General features: G+C 54.9%; 1 protein-coding gene across 6 annotated transcripts in view; it reads left to right on the top strand.

The window, feature by feature from the left end:
- The first annotated feature begins 8,258 nt into the window (after positions 1-8,258).
- GALNT13 (polypeptide N-acetylgalactosaminyltransferase 13) overlaps positions 8,259-15,731 on the top strand; it is a 49,521-nt gene continuing 42,048 nt past the window's right edge. For 4 of the 6 annotated variants that reach the window (XR_014956435.1, XR_014956434.1, XR_014956433.1 and 1 more), the window contains exons 1-2: positions 8,261-9,538; positions 14,208-14,307. The gene's annotated coding sequence lies outside the window, so the exon portion shown is untranslated. Of the gene's footprint in view, positions 9,539-9,932; positions 12,142-14,207; positions 14,308-15,731 lie in introns of those variants that run through there. The other 2 variants (XM_085584074.1, XM_085584073.1) reach the window with 2 other exon arrangements.

Genomic DNA, 15,731 nt, shown 5'->3' with positions numbered 1-15,731 from the left:
CCCGCGGGGCAGCCGGGGAGGGACCGGGAGGGGAGGGGAGGGAGGGTTTGGGTGGGAGGGGAGGGAAGGGAGGGGAGGGGAGGGAGGGAGGGTTTGGGTGGGAGGGGAGGGAAGGGGATTGGGATGGAGGGAGGGAGGGTTTGGGTGGGCAGGGAGGGGAGGGAAGGGAGGGGAGGGGAGGGAGGGAGGGTTTGGGTGGGCAGGGAGGGGAGGAAGAGGGATTGGGATGGAGGGAGGGAGGGTTTGGGTGGGCAGGGAGGGATGGAGAGGGATTGGGATGGAGGGAGGGAGGGTTTGGGTGGGCAGGGAGGGGAGGGAAGGGGATTGGGATGGAGGGAGGGAGGGTTTGGGTGGGCAGGGAGGGGAGGGAAGGGGATTGGGATGGAGGGAGGGAGGGTTTGGGTGGGCAGGGAGGGGAGGGAAGGGGATTGGGATGGAGGGAGGGAGGGTTTGGGTGGGCAGGGAGGGGAGGGAAGGGGATTGGGATGGAGGGAGGGAGGGTTTGGGTGGGCAGGGAGGGAGGGAGGGGAGGGAGGGGGAGGAGGGAGGGGAGCAATGGAGGGAGGGTTTAGATGGGGAGGGAGGAAGGTGAGGGAAGGGAGAGGGGTTAGGATGGAGGGAGGGAGGGTTTGGATGGGGAGGGAGGGGAGAGGGGTTGGGGGAAGGGGAAGAAGGGAAGAGGAGGGTTTGGGGTGGGAGCGGGAAAAGGGAAGGGAGAGAGGTGGGAGGGAGGGGAAAGGGTCAGGGAAGGGTTTGGGGGGACACAGGAGGGGTCGGGCATGGGAGCGGCTTTGAGGGGGATCTTTGGGAATAGGGATGGGCGGTCAGGAAAACAGGGAGGGCGGCGGTTTTGGGAAGAGGGTCCGGCATGGAAAGGGGTCGGGAAAGGGAGCGGCTTTGGGGAGCAGCGGGGGCCGTGGGGCGCGGAGGGGCTGGGAGGGAGGATTCGGGCATCAGGAGAATGGGATTGGGGCTGGCAGAGCTGGAATGGGGCCGGGGGGATGTGAGGGGCGTTTAGGGGATGGGTTTTGATGGGAGAAGTTTGGAGCGGGATGAGGAGGAGGATGGGGGGCAACGGGCCAGCGGGAATTCTGCCCGTGGGATTTGTGCCGGGTTTTGGCAAGCGGATCTCAGGGATGGATTTCCTGAGGGAGGGGGCTTTGGGAAGTGGCTCTGAGGGAATGGCGTTTCGGAGCGTTTTTAGGGGAATTCGCAGAGATCAGATTTTGTGGGAGTGGGATTTCCCACCTGGGTTTCTGCCTGTGCACTCCCAGGGAAGCGGGGAGGGTTGCTTTTGGGAAAACACATTTTGGAGGAGGTTTCCGTGCTGAGGGATGCAGGGCCAGTCCTGGGAACTGCGGGAAGAGCCAGAGCGGCCCTTTGGGGCCCTGTGGGTGGGCTCGGGTGGTGGAGCCCCCGTTCCCCAAATTCCCCCAGCTCTGTTTCCATGGAAGATCCAGCTCCGCGTGTTTCGGAGCCTCCCCGTGGTCGGGGGCGGTGCCGAGGGAGCGGCGGCAGCCGGGTGGGACCCCGGGGACCCCCGGAGCCCACTGCCCATCCCTGCCGAGCCGCCCGGGCACCCCCGGGATCCAAACCCCTCCCAGGCGCCTGGAATTGTTGGGAATTCTCGTCCCCATCCGCTCAGGGCAGCGCCCAGCCCGGGGCTGCTCCAGACCAGTTTCCCACGGGTGGTTTTGGGGTTTTGGGAAGAGCTGGGGGGTGGCGGCAGCTCCCGAGGGCAGGGCCGGGCGCTGGGGGAGTATCCCGGGATTTCGGATTCCCGGGGATGGGCACGGCCAGGGATCAGGGATCAGCTCCGGCCCGGCCATGACTTGGAGATTTCCTGAGCAGAGCGTGAGCTGGGAGCTTAACCCTGCGCTGTCCTTCCCGAGTGGGATGGGATCACCCCAAACTACCGCAGGGATCTGCCTGGGATCATCCCAGACTGCCCCAGGGATCAGTGTGGGATCATCCCAAACTGCCCCAGGGATCCCTGTGGGATCATCCCAAACTACCGCAGGGATCTGCCTGGGATCATCCCAAACCGCCCCAGGGATCCGTGTGGGATCACCCCAAACTACCGCAGGGATCAGTGTGGGATCATCCCAGACTGCCCCAGGGATCCGTGTGGGATCATCCCAAACTGCCCCAGGGATCCCTGTGGGATCATCCCAAACTGCCCCAGGGATTCGTGTGGGGATGGGATCATCCCAAACTACCGCAGGGATCAGTGTGGGATCATCCCAGACTGCCCCAGGGATCTTCCTGGGATCATCCCAAACTGCCCCAGGGATCTTCCTGGGATCACCCCAAACTGCCCCAGGGATCCATGTGGGATCATCCCAAACTGCCCCAGGGATCCATGTGGGATCACCCCAAACTGCCCCAGGGATCTTCCTGGGATCACCCCAAACTGCCCCAGGGATCCCTGTGGGATCATCCCAAACCCCCAGGGATCCATGTGGGATCATCCCAGACCGCCCCAGGGATCCATGTGGGATCATCCCAAACTGCCCCAGGGATCCCTGTGGGATCATCCCAAACTACCACAGGGATCTGCATGGGATCATCCCAGACTGCCCCAGGGATCCATGTGGGATCATCCCAGACTGCCCCAGGGATCCGTGTGGGATCATCCCAGACTGCCCCAGGGATCCGTGTGGGATCATCCCAAACTGCCCCAGGGATCCCTGTGGGATCATCCCAAACTGCCCCAGGGATCAGTGTGGGATCATCCCAAACTGCCCCAGGGATCCCTGTGGGATCCGTGTGGGATCAGTGGGGCTGGGACAATCCCTCCCACAGGGGTGAGGTGGTCCTGGGCCACCTGGGGATTTCCTGGGATGTTCCTCACGGGAATAACCCGCTGGAGAGGCCAAGGCCTGGAGGGGGGATGTGTGCCAAAGCCCTTCCAGCTGCTGCGTCCTGCTGCGGTGGCACTTGGGGTGGCACTTGGGGTGACACGGGGTGGCACTTGGGGCAGCACTTGGGTGGCACTTGGGGTGGCACTTGGGGTGGCATTTGTGGTGACACTTGGGGTGGCATTTGTGGTGACACTTGGGGCAGCACTTGGGTGGCACTTGGGGTGGCACTTGGGGTGGCACTTGGGGTGGCCCTGGGCACTCAGCGCTGGGGCAGTTTTGGGGCTTTTCCAAGAAGCCATTCACGGTTCTGCCATGAGCTGGGTGGCGGATGTCACCCGTGGCCCTGTCCTGTCCCTGCCGTGCTGGCCCCGCTCCCGCGGGAACGTTCTGTTTTCCTGCGGGAAGGGAAGATGGGATTGCCTCTGAGGAGCCAAGGGAGGCCTGGCAGCTCCTGCAAGGGAGGGAGAGCTGGAAGAGCTTCTGGAAGAGCAGCGTTCCCGATGGGAGCGTGGCTCTCTCCATGCCCAGCAGGCGCATGCCTCGAGCTCTGTCCTTGAGCTCGTCACCTCCAGCCCTTGGCAACTCCGCAGGGAATTGCTTCCCATCCCCGGGTTATGGCAGGAACAGTCCCGTCCCGAAATTATGGACAAGGACAATCCCATCCCGAAATTATGGATAGGAACAATCCCATCCCCGGGTTATGGCAGGAACAGTCCCGTCCCGAAATTATGGACAAGGACAATCCCATCCCGAAATTATGGACAAGGACAATCCCATCCCGAAATTATGGATAGGAACAATCCCATCCCCGGGTTATGGCAGGAACAGTCCCGTCCCGAAATTATGGACAAGGACAATCCCATCCCGAAATTATGGATAGGAACAATCCCATCCCCGGGTTATGGCAGGAACAGTCCCATCCCGAAATTATGGACAAGGACAATCCCATCCTGAAATTATGGATAGGAACAATCCCATCCCTCAATTAGGACAGGAACAATCCCATCCCCAAGTTATGGCAGGAACAATTCCATCCCCAGGTTATGGCAGGAAAAATTCCATCCTGAAATTATGGACAAGAACAATCCTATCCCCAGGTTATGGGCAGGAACAATCCCATCCCAAAATTATGGATAGGAACAATCCCATCCTGAAGTTATGGCAAGAACAATCCCATCCCGAAATTAGGACAGGAAAAGTCCCATCCCTAAATTATGAGAGGAACAATTGGAGGCAGGAAGGCTCCTGTTCCCTCCTCCCGGTCCCCCCATCCCGGTCCCATTCCCGGTTCCTGTCCCACACATCCCGGTCCCATTCCCGGTTCCTGTCCCACACATCCCGGTCCCATTCCCGGTTCCTGTCCCACACATCCCGGTCCCATTCCCAATCCCTGTCCCCCCATCCCGGTCCCATTCCCATTCCCTGTCCCCCCATCCCGGTCCCATTCCCAATCCCTGTCCCACACATCCCGGTCCCATTCCCATTCCCTGTCCCCCCATCCCGGTCCCATTCCCATTCCCTGTCCCCCCATCCCGGTCCCATTCCCAATCCCTGTCCCACACATCCCGGTCCCATTCCCATTCCCTGTCCCCCCATCCCGGTCCCATTCCCTGTTCCTGTCCCCCCATCCTGGTCCCATTCCCAATCCCTGTCCCACACATCCCGGTCCCATTCCCAATCCCTGTCCCACACATCCCGGTCCCATTCCCTGTCCCCCCATCCCGGTCCCATTCCCAATCCCTGTCCCACACATCCCGGTCCCATTCCCCGTTGCCGTTCCCCCATCCCGGCCCTGTTCCAGCCTCATATCCCGGAATGCGGAGCGGGGCCGGGATTGCCGGGAGAGGAGTGACACCTAGTGACGCTCGGGACACCGGGACACCGGGATATTGGGATATTGGGACACCGGGATCCAGGCACCGGGATACCAGGATCCAGGCACTGGGATATCGGGATCCAGGCACCGGGATATTGGGATCCAGACATCGGGATATCGGGATCCAGGCACCGGGATATTGGGATCCAGACATCGGGATACCGGGATCCAGGCACCAGGATATTGAGATCCAGGCACTGGGACGTGGGATATCGGGACACTGGGATCCAGGCACCAGGACATGGGATACCAGGATCCAGGCACTGGGATATGGGATATCGGGATCCAGGCACCGGGATATGGGATACCAGGACCCAGGCACTGGTATATTGGGATACCGGGATCCAGGCACCGGGATATCGGGATCCAGGCACCGGGATATGGGATACCAGGATCCAGGCACTGGGACACCGGGATCCAGGCGCCGGGACACGGGAATGAGCCCGGGAACCGGGACGGGCACGGCCGTGGGCTCCGGGCAGCCCCTTCCCCACCGCTTCCCTTTTCCAAGGGCACAGATCCCATTCCCGAAATCCGGGAGCCGGGACAGCCCCGCTCGCTGTCCCTGCAGGGCTCCGGATTCCCGGGAATGCCGGGGCTGGAATCACGGACCGCGGAAGGCTTTGGGATTTTGGGAGGGAATTTAAATCCCATCCCATTCCACCCTTCCCACGGACAGGGATTCCTGCCCCCAGCCCCGGCTGGCCGGGACCTCCTGAGCCCCCCGTCCCTGCGGGAATAATCCCAAAATCCCGGTGCCTGAGGAAAACCGGGAATCTCTCCCAGGAAACTTCAGGGCCCTGGCAGCTTTGATTTTCCCGATATGATTTTCCTTACATTTTTCCCTATAGGATTTTCCTTACGTTTTTCCCATATGATTTTCCTTACGTTTTTCCCTATTTGATTTTCCTTACGTTTTTCCTTATATGCTTTTCCTTACGTTTTTCCCTGATATGATTTTCCTTATGTTTTTCCCATATGATTTTCCTTACGTTTTTCCCTATAGGATTTTCCTTATGTTTTTCCCATATGATTTTCCTTACGTTTTTCCCTATAGGATTTTCCTTATGTTTTTCCTATATGATTTTCCTTACGTTTTTCCCTATAGGATTTTCCTTGTTTTTCCTATATGATTTTCCTTACGTTTTTCCCTATAGGATTTTCCTTATGTTTTTCCCTATATGATTTTCCTTATGTTTTTCCCATATGATTTTCCTTACATTTTTCCCTATATGATTTTCCTTATGTTTTTCCCATATGATTTTCCTTATGTTTTTCCCTATAGGATTTTCCTTATGTTTTTCCTTATATGATTTTCCTTACGTTTTTCCCATATTATTTTCCTTACGTTTTTCCCGTATGATTTTCCTTATGTTTTTCCTTATATGATTTTCCTTACGTTTTTCCTTATATGATTTTCCTTACATTTTTTCCATATCATTTTCCTTACGTTTTTCTCTATATGCTTTTCATTACGTTTTTCCCTATAGGATTTTCCTTACGTTTTTCCCCATAGGATTTTCCTTATGTTTTTCCCTATAGGATTTTCCTTACATTTTTCCCTATATGATTTTCCTTATGTTTCCTTATGTTTTCACTTTGGTTGGGATTGGAATTTGTTCTGTTCCGAGCAGGGCAATGCGCACAAAATTCGGGAATTCTGGATTTGGGAAAGGATTGTGTCAGGATCTCTTTCATCCCAGGATGGCGGCAGGGCCCACATCCCACTCCAGGATCCTCCTTTTTGGGATATGAAAATCCCCCACTTTTATTTTATAAAGGGGAAAAAAACGTTTTATGAATTGTGAAGGGAAAAAAACATTTAGGAGTTATGAACAAAATAAAAGGAATTATTACTTATTTTATAAAGGAAAAAATGCTTTTATTCCTGATTTTATAAAGGGAAAAATGCATTTATTGCTGATTTTATAAAGGGGAAAATCCTTTTAAGGTTTATTATATAAGGAAAAAAAATCCTTTTATGACTTGAGAAGAAAAATCCTTTTATTACTTATTTTTTAAGGAAAAAATGCTTTTATTGCTTTTATTGCTTTTATTTTATACATAAAAATTATTTTATTACTTATTTTATAAGGAAGAAAAGGTTTTTATTACTTTATATTTAAGGGGAAAATGTTTTTATTGCTTATTTTTTAAGGGGGAGATGTTTTCATTAATTAATTAATTTTTCAAGGAAAAAAATGTTTTTATGGCTTCTTTTTTTTGGATGAGGCGCAAAATCCAGAGTGCCAGGGAGGTTTCTTGGGTCAAAGTGTTTCTGTTTGTGGTGTTCGTTAAAAAAATAAAGTTCTTAATTATAATATAATTAACACTTTATAATTATAAAATAATTATAATAATGCTTATTATGTAGCAATAATAATATTTAATAACCAACAAGCAAACGTCGGGAGTCCGGAGTTTCTGACACTGCCGGACCGATGGGAGAGGAGGGCAGGGATCCCTGAATCCAAGGAAAACCTCGCTGGGAGAGCTGGGAATGTTCCCCTGGAGAAGGGAAGGATCCAGGCAGAGCTCAGAGCCCCGGGAATGTTCCCCTGGAGAAGGGAAGGATCCAGGCAGAGCTCAGAGCCCCGGGAATGTTCCCCTGGAGAAGGGAAGGATCCAGGCAGAGCTCAGAGCCCCGGGAATGTTCCCTGGAGAAGGGAAGGATCCAGGCAGAGCTCAGAGCCCCGGGAATGTTCCCCTGGAGAAGGGAAGGATCCAGGCAGAGCTCGGAGCTCTGGGAATGTTCCTCTGGAATATTCCCCTGTTCCCTGGGCATTCCCTGCTCTCACCTCTCCCTCCCGCATCCCTCTCCCCTCCTCCTCAGCGCCCTCCCGCATTGTCCCGAATCCCTCAGCATCCCGACCTTCCCTCGGCCCCGATCCCATCTCCATCCCGGCCTTCCCTTGCTCCCCTCGGCCCCCATTCCAGCCCTCGATCCCCTCTCCATCCCGGCCCTTTCCCAGCCACCCTCGACCCCCGATCCCCTGTCCATCCCAACCTTCCCTCGGTTCCCGATCCCATCTCCATCCCAGCCTTTTCTCCTCTTCCCTCAACCCCCCAGATCCCCTCTCCATCCCGGTCCTCCCCCAGCTCCCCTCGGCCTCCATCCCAGCCCCCGGTTCCCTCTCCATCCCCGCTCCCTCCCCATCTCCGCCTCCTTCCCGCGCCGCCCCCGGCACCTGCCCGGTCCTGCCCGCTCATCCCTGCCTCCCCCTTCATCCCTGCCCATCCCTGCCTCCCTTCCTGCCTCCCTTCCTGCCTCCCCATCCCTCCCATCCCTCCCCATCCCTGCCCATCCCTGCCCGTCCCTGCCCACCCCTCCCCATCCCTCCCATCCCTCCCATCCCTCCCCATCCCTCCCCACCCCTCCCCACCCCTCCCCACCCCTCCCCACCCCTCCCCACCCCTCCCCACCCCTCCCCACCCCTCCCCATCCCTCCCCATCCCTCCCCACCCCTCATCATCCCTGCCCGTCCCTCCCCATCCCTCCCCATCCCTCCCCATCCCTGCTCCTCCTCTCCCGTCGCTCCCCGCTGCCCCCGGCCCCGCCGCAGCATCGCGGGAGCCGCGGCCATTGCGGCCGAGGCGGGGCCGCTCCCGGGGCCGCTCCCGCTCTGCCCCGGCCATGGGGAGGAGGAGGAGGGCGGCGGCTCCGCGCTGAGCCCCCCTGGATGCAGCTGAGCCCCCCTGGATGCTGCTGAACCCCTGGATGCAGCTGAGCCCCCCTGGATGCAGCTGAGCCCCCCTGGATGCTGCTGAACCCCCCTGGATGCTGCTGAGCCCCCCAGGACTGTCGGGGCTGAACCCCCCTGGATGCTGCTGAATCCCCCTGGATGCAGCTGAGCCCCCCTGGATGCTGCTGAACCCCCCTGGATGCAGCTGAGCCCCCCTGGATGCTGCTGAACCCCCCTGGATGCTGCTGAATCCCCCTGGATGCTGCTGAACCCCCCTGGATGCAGCTGAGCCCCCCTGGATGCTGCTGAATCCCCCTGGATGCAGCTGAACCCCCCTGGATTCTGCTGAGCCCTCCTGGATGCTGCTGAGCTCCCCTGGATGCTGCTGAGCCCCCCAGGACTGTCGGGGCTGAACCCCCGGGTGGTGCTGAGCCCTCCAGGACCCTGCTGAGCCCCGGACTGGAGCTGCTGAACGACCCCGGGCACGGCTGATCCCCCCGGGCACGGCTGAGCCCCCCGGGCACGGCTGAGCCCCCCGGGCACGGCTGAGCCCCCCGGGCGGTTCTGAGCTCGGGGCTCCGCCGCCGGTGAGGCCGGGAGGGTCCGTGCCGGGCTCCCCCCGCTCCTTCAGCCCCGGCTCCGTTATCCCGGGAATCCCCTCGCTCCGGCTCCGTTTTCCCGGGAATCCCCTCGCTCCCAACCCCATTATCCGGAAGGATCTCCCGGCTCCGTTATCCCGAGGATCCCCTCGCTCCGGCTCTGTTATCCTGAGGAATCTCTCTCTCCCGGCTCCGTTATCCCGAGGATTCCCTCGCTCTGGCTCCGTTATCCCGGGGATCCCTCGCTCCGGCTCCGTTATCCCGGGGATCCCTCGCTCCGGCTCCGTTATCCCGAGGAATCTCTCCCGGCTCCGTTATCCCGAGGAATCTCTCCCGGCTCCGTTATCCCAGCCCGGTCCCGGCTTTCCGGGAGCTCTCCTTAATCCGGGCTCAGCCGGGCGGGCGATGCGTGACCGGCCCTGACCCGGCCCGGCCGGGATCCGCTCGGGAGCTGCCCCGGGAGCGCCGCCGGGAGGATCCAAAAATCCCTGGAAAACCGCGCCGAGGCTGCCGCTGGTATGGAGCGTTATCCCTTCATCCCTGCCTTTTCCTGGAACGGCACTGAGGGATGTCAGCATTCCCGGGAATAACGGCTGGGGTTCTGGATTGCAACCCTAGGCTTCCCTGGAATTCTGCTGCGGGCTTCCAGGATTCCCTGGAATTCTGCTTTGGGCTGCCAGGATTCCCTGGAATTCTGCTTTGGGCTTTGGGCTGCCAGGATTCCCTGGAATTCTGCTGCGGGCTTTGGGCTGCCAGGATTCCCTGGAATTCTCCTTTGGGCTGTCAGGATTCCCTGGAATTCTCGATTGGGCTGCCAGGATTCCCTGGAATTCTGCTTTGGGCTGCCAGGATTCCCTGGAATTCTGCTTTGGGCTGTCAGGATTCCCTGGAATCTCGCCTGGGGCTCTTCCAGCCGCAGGTTTCCCTGGAAGCGCCTCAGCCTCGCTGCTTCCCGTTTTTCCCGGTGCTTTTTCCCAGTGATGCACCGGGATGATTCCGCTTAAATTCCACTGAAATTCCCCTGAAATTCCATTTCAATCCCACTTACATTCCTCCCGCGTGGCAATAAGGATAGAAACATCCCACGCTGCTGGAAGTGGGATTTGGCTCGGCTGGTAAAAACTGGGATTTTCCCAGAAAATCCTAAAGTTGGGATGCCCACTGCTTTCCCAGGAATTGGGAGAAAACCCCTTCCGAGCTGGCAGAAAATCGAGATTATTTTCCATTTTTTCATTAGAAACGGAATCAATCTGAATGGATAAAGAGAAAATAACTGGTAAAAGCTGTTTTTTGTCGGGAAAAAAGGGCTGGAATTTTCTTGGGCGCTGGGAAAAGGGGGAGGAAAGATTACCGGGAGATTAAGGCACGCTGGGAATGACGGAGGCCAAGATTATTTTAACTCTTGGTGGCTTTGAGGGGGAGGCGAGGCCTTAAAACTTGAGTTTTTATGGGATTTTTAGGAGTTTTGAGGTTATATTTGGGGGGGTTGTATGCGGTTTTTGGTATTTTTAAAATTTTCCCCTTGTGCTGTACATTTGGTGTTTTGTGTTGTCGATGAAAGCACACTTTAAGAAAATACCAGTAAAAAAAGCTGCTTTTGTGTGCAAAAATCTCATTTTCTTGAGTAAAATCCTCCTTTTTTTTTTTTTTGGTGGTAAAAATCTGTTTTTCTTGCATAAAAACCTCATTTTTTGGAGCAAAACCCTGCTTTATTTTTGTGCTAAAAAAAAAAGTGTTTTTTTTTTGTCTAAAAATCCGCTTTACTTGTGCTAACAAAAGTGATTTTCTCGTTTAAAAATCTGGGGTTTTTTTTGGGTCAATGTCTGCTTTTCTGGTGTAAAAAGCTGTTTTTTTTGAAGAGAAAAAAATCTGCTTTTTAATTTTTTTTTTTTCCAATTCAAGCTGGGAGGGGAGGAGGGGCACGATCCCACACAGTTCTGGGGTTTTCTGGCTGTTCCCACCTTCTTCCCACCTGCTCCAAAAACAGCTCCTGGTTTTTGGGAATGAGCACCCCCGGCAAAACTCGGGCTGCTGTAAATGTGGGAATGCGTGGGGCGGGATGGAATTCCTGCCTCCTCCATTTAATGGAATTTTGGGGTTTGCAGGAAATCGTGGCTCAGGATTTGCCTGGAAAAAAGGAATTTGGAGTATCTCCTTTATTCATTTATTTATTTTTATTTTTTTTTTAATGCTAGAAAATTCCACCGGGTTTTGCCCCTGCGGGTGAATCCAAGGAAAAATTTGCCTGGGAATGTGGGAGAATTGAGCTCCACGTGGCTGCACATTTATGGGCACGGGAAAAAATGGGGATTTTTCCTGCTGTATTTTGAAATCTCACAGAGTGAAAGCAGGAGAAGAGGCAGGAATGAGCCAGGGATGGAGAGAGGAGATTCCAGCCCTTTGTGGGGATGAGTTTGGAGTGGGAGCCAGTGAGATTTCCAGAATTTATTGCCTTTAAACAATTTATTTTCTTTAAACAATTTCTTTTCTTTAAACAATTTCTTGGCTGTCACGGGGGCTCTCGGCGCTCAGAAATTTGGGTTCTCTCCTGATCTGCTGCATGGGGAAAAGGGAGGGAATTCAGCTCCATGGGGTCTGTGCTCCACGGCTTCCTCAGATCCCAGAATCCTGGAATTCCCGGGCTGGAAGGGACCTCCAGGACCACTCCCACCAGTCCCACCAAGCCTGACATCCCTGGAGCCTCGGGAATGCGACATTCCCTGATTTCCCTGTCCCACCCCAGCCTGCTCCTGGCCAGGCCCAGCTCACGGAATTCCTCCTTTTTTAGGGATTTAGGGCGGCCTTAAAAGCACTTTTGGTGGGTAAAATGTTCAGCTCTGCTTCATTTCATTCCATGCAAATGGGAATTTTTAGGCTGGGAACAATGCTTGCCTGGTAAGAATTTTGAGTTTTGTATCCTTATCCAAGCAGATGGCTGTGGGCGGTCAGGGTTGGTTTTCCTGGGAGCGCAGGTGGCCAAGAAAAGTTGGAGTCCTGCAGGATTGTGAGGTCACGCTGAGGTCTCGGGGTGCTGATGTTAATTAGGAAGATTTAATTACGTGCCCGGGATGAAGCTGGACTCTGGAATTCCAACTCTGCCCAATCAGTGACAGAGCTGGGTGAGAAACCGGACAACTCCTCAGATTTTCTTTGGGATTGAATTTGGGGATTTCCATGGCCAGGTTATTCCTGTCCTGCCGAGGATTAGGACACTTCATCCGTGATGAGCCAGAGGATTAAGGAGCAGCTCAGGGCTCGGCTGAGCCGGATTTACAGGAGAGCCACTTTGGGAATGAGGGGCTGGGACCTCCTGGAGGGAGGCCAGAGGGGCTGGGAGAGCTGGGAATGTTCCCCTGGAGAAGGGAAGGATCCAGGCAGAGCTCAGAGCCCCGGGAATGTTCCCCTGGAGAAGGGAAGGATCCAGGCAGAGCTCAGAGCCCCGGGAATGTTCCCCTGGAGAAGGGAAGGATCCAGGCAGAGCTCAGAGCCCCGGGAATGTTCCCCTGGAGAAGGGAAGGATCCAGGCAGAGCTCAGAGCCCCGGGAATGTTCCCCTGGAGAAGGGAAGGATCCAGGCAGAGCTCAGAGCCCCGGGAATGTTCCCCTGGAGAAGGGAAGGATCCAGGCCCTGCCAGAGGGCAGAGATGGGTGGGAGATTGGGAATTGGGAATTCCTGGCTGGGCTGGAATTCCCAGAGCAGCTGGGGCTGCCCCTGGATCCCTGGCAGTGCCCAAGGCCAGGTTGGACATTGGGACAGGGATGGAATGATGGGATTTAAGATCCCTTCCCATCCAAACCAGTCTGGAATTCTCTAATTGCCCAAAATTCCGCTGAGTTTCTTCTGAACACGCTTTAATTTCCTTCCCCCCACCCTGTGCTGCTGCAATTTCCACTTTTTCAGTCAGAAATTACCCCAAGTTTCACTAAAGAATTAAATTCCCAGCACTGGTGGGAAAATGCAGCTCATGAATTGGGATTTTTGCTGTATCTTTGTTTATCTTACCTTGCAGGGATGTTGGGAAAGGGAATGAAGAGGTTTTTCAGGGAGCAGGGATGGATTCTGTGTTTCTGAGCCTCAAAAAATTCAATATTGGTCATTCTGGGCATGGCCTGGCTGTGGGGGTATCCAGGGGCTGGGGGGGGTACAGGAGAAAATCCCGAACTGTTGGTTTATATCCAGAGAAAACAGATTTTTAATCTCAAAAGGCAAATCAAGGATTGGAATCTGGAATTGTCTTGGATTTGCAGCCTCATAATCCCCACCCCCGGCATTGCGTGGGGTCAGTTCCAGGAAACGCTGGCAGGTTCCTCAGTTTCCTCCTGTTTCCTACCCCAAATCCTGCTTTTCCTGCTCCCAGCCCTGCAGGGTTTGGGGCAGGAATTTCCCTCTGCCTTGCTGCAGGATAATGGGGTAAAATTGGATTTATTCCAGGAAGTGGCAGCTCAGAACCTCAGGATTTTTCCCTTCCTCCTCTTCCTTCCTTCCTCTTTTTAGGCTGAATTTCAGTTAAAATAAATCTTTTTTTTTTTGGGAACATTGTTCCTTTTGGAGGTTTGGAGGAGGGGATTTTATGGAATCACAGAATCCTGGGATATTTTGGGGTAAAAGTGACCTTAAAGCTCATCCCATCCCATGGGCAGGGAATCCTTCCCCTATCCCAGATTGCTCCAGGCCCTTCCAGCCTTGGACACTTCCCAGGATGGAGCATCCACAGTTTTGCTGGGAAATTTAATTTTTCCTCCTCATTTTTTTCCTATTATGAAACTGTTCCCCGTGACCACTGTGGAAATGGATTGTGTTACCCTGGAACAGCAATTCCTGGAATGTTAAACCAGTGTCCTGGGAATCCCTCAGCAGGAAGAGCCATTGGTTGATATTTAGGACAGACAGAAATTATTATTAACGAGGAGTCGGTGCAGAAATGCTGCAAGAATAATTAAATAAATCATTTATTCAATTTATTTAAATTATTCCAGCTCTTCCATCCCTTTGGCTCGGATGAACATGGATTAAAATGGGAGGGAAAATGGAAAGATCCCATTTGGGAATGAGGATCTGAGGCAGGGAGGATAAAGAAGTTAAAATGTGGATAAAACTGAGGAGGGATTTTAATTTATAAGAAATTTGTTTATGTTTTAGGAAACATGGAAAAGTGATGGGATTTTCTTCTCTTTTTCTTTTCCAGGAACTTGGAGAATCATCCAGTGGTTCAGTGCTGAGGGAATTCTGTGGGAGCATGGCTGGAGCAGGACACGGGGTCAGGGCGCGGAATGCAGGCAGTGATGGTGAGCAGGGTCATTAATTACACGGCACTAATTACTGACAGCAGCCACAGGGCAGAGCCTGGGATTCTGGGATGGTTTGGGTGGAAGGGACGTGAAATCCCATCCCATTTACCCAGGGACACCTCCCACTGTCCCAGGTGCTCCAGCCTGGCCTGGGACACTTCCAGGGATCCAGGGGCTTTTCTGGGAATCCCAGCCCAGCCAGGAATTCCCAATTCCCAACATCCCACCCATCCCTGCCCTCTGGCAGTGGGAGCCATTCCCTGGCTCCTGTCCCTCCATCCCTTGTCCCCAGTCCCTCTCCAGCTCTCCTGGAGCCCTTCAGGCCCTGCCAGGGGCTCTGAGCTCTGCCTGGATCCTTCCCTTCTCCAGGGGAACATTCCCGGGGCTCTGAGCTCTGCCTGGATCCTTCCCTTCTCCAGGGGAACATTCCCGGGGCTCTGAGCTCTGCCTGGATCCTTCCCTTCTCCAGGGGAACATTCCCGGGGCTCTGAGCTCTGCCTGGATCCTTCCCTTCTCCAGGGGAACATTCCCGGGGCTCTGAGCTCTGCCTGGATCCTTCCCTTCTCCAGGGGAACATTCCCGGGGCTCTGAGCTCTGCCTGGATCCTTCCCTTCTCCAGGGGAACATTCCCGGGGCTCTGAGCTCTGCCTGGATCCTTCCCTTCTCCAGGGGAACATTCCCAGGGCTCTGAGCTCTGCCTGGATCCTTCCCTTCTCCAGGGGAACATTCCCGGGGCTCTGAGCTCTGCCTGGATCCTTCCCTTCTCCAGGGGAACATTCCAGGGGCTCTGAGCTCTGCCTGGATCCTTCCCTTCTCCAGGGGAACATTCCCGGGGCTCTGAGCTCTGCCTGGATCCTTCCCTTCTCCAGGGGAACATTCCCGGGGCTCTGAGCTCTGCCTGGATCCTTCCCTTCTCCAGGGGAACATTCCCGGGGCTCTGAGCTCTGCCTGGATCCTTCCCTTCTCCAGGGGAACATTCCCGGGGCTCTGAGCTCTGCCTGGATCCTTCCCTTCTCCAGGGGAACATTCCCGGGGCTCCCAGCCTGCCTCCACCCTTCAGAACTGGGTATGGAGGCCTCGCCCTCACCTCTGTTTCCCAAACTCCCTAATTCAGGCAGAGCCCAAACCCTGGATCAGTGACTCTGCTGCCCAAGGAATCTTTGGTGCTCTTGGGGCAGAGTCCGAAATACTTTGGCAGGATAAAAATTCCACATTGCGAAACCCAAAAGCGTTATTTGAGGGTGATGCCTATTTCAAGGTCAAACAATGTTCAATGAGAGGACGATTGTCGCTGTCGAGGCAGGACGGGAATGAAGAGACTCTGACTCCAAGGCTGCTGAGAGTAAAATTCTGATTTATTCAAAATACCCTGCTCTTTTATACAGAGCTTCACAAGGATCAAATCCATTGGTTCTGAAGTG

This window comes from Lonchura striata, chromosome 7, assembly GCF_050655825.1.
Source record: "Lonchura striata isolate lonStrDom1 chromosome 7, ASM5065582v1, whole genome shotgun sequence".
Lineage (NCBI taxonomy): Eukaryota > Metazoa > Chordata > Aves > Passeriformes > Estrildidae > Lonchura > Lonchura striata.
The sequence above is the reverse complement of the archived record's forward strand: the minus strand, read 5'-3'. Positions and strand labels throughout refer to the sequence as shown.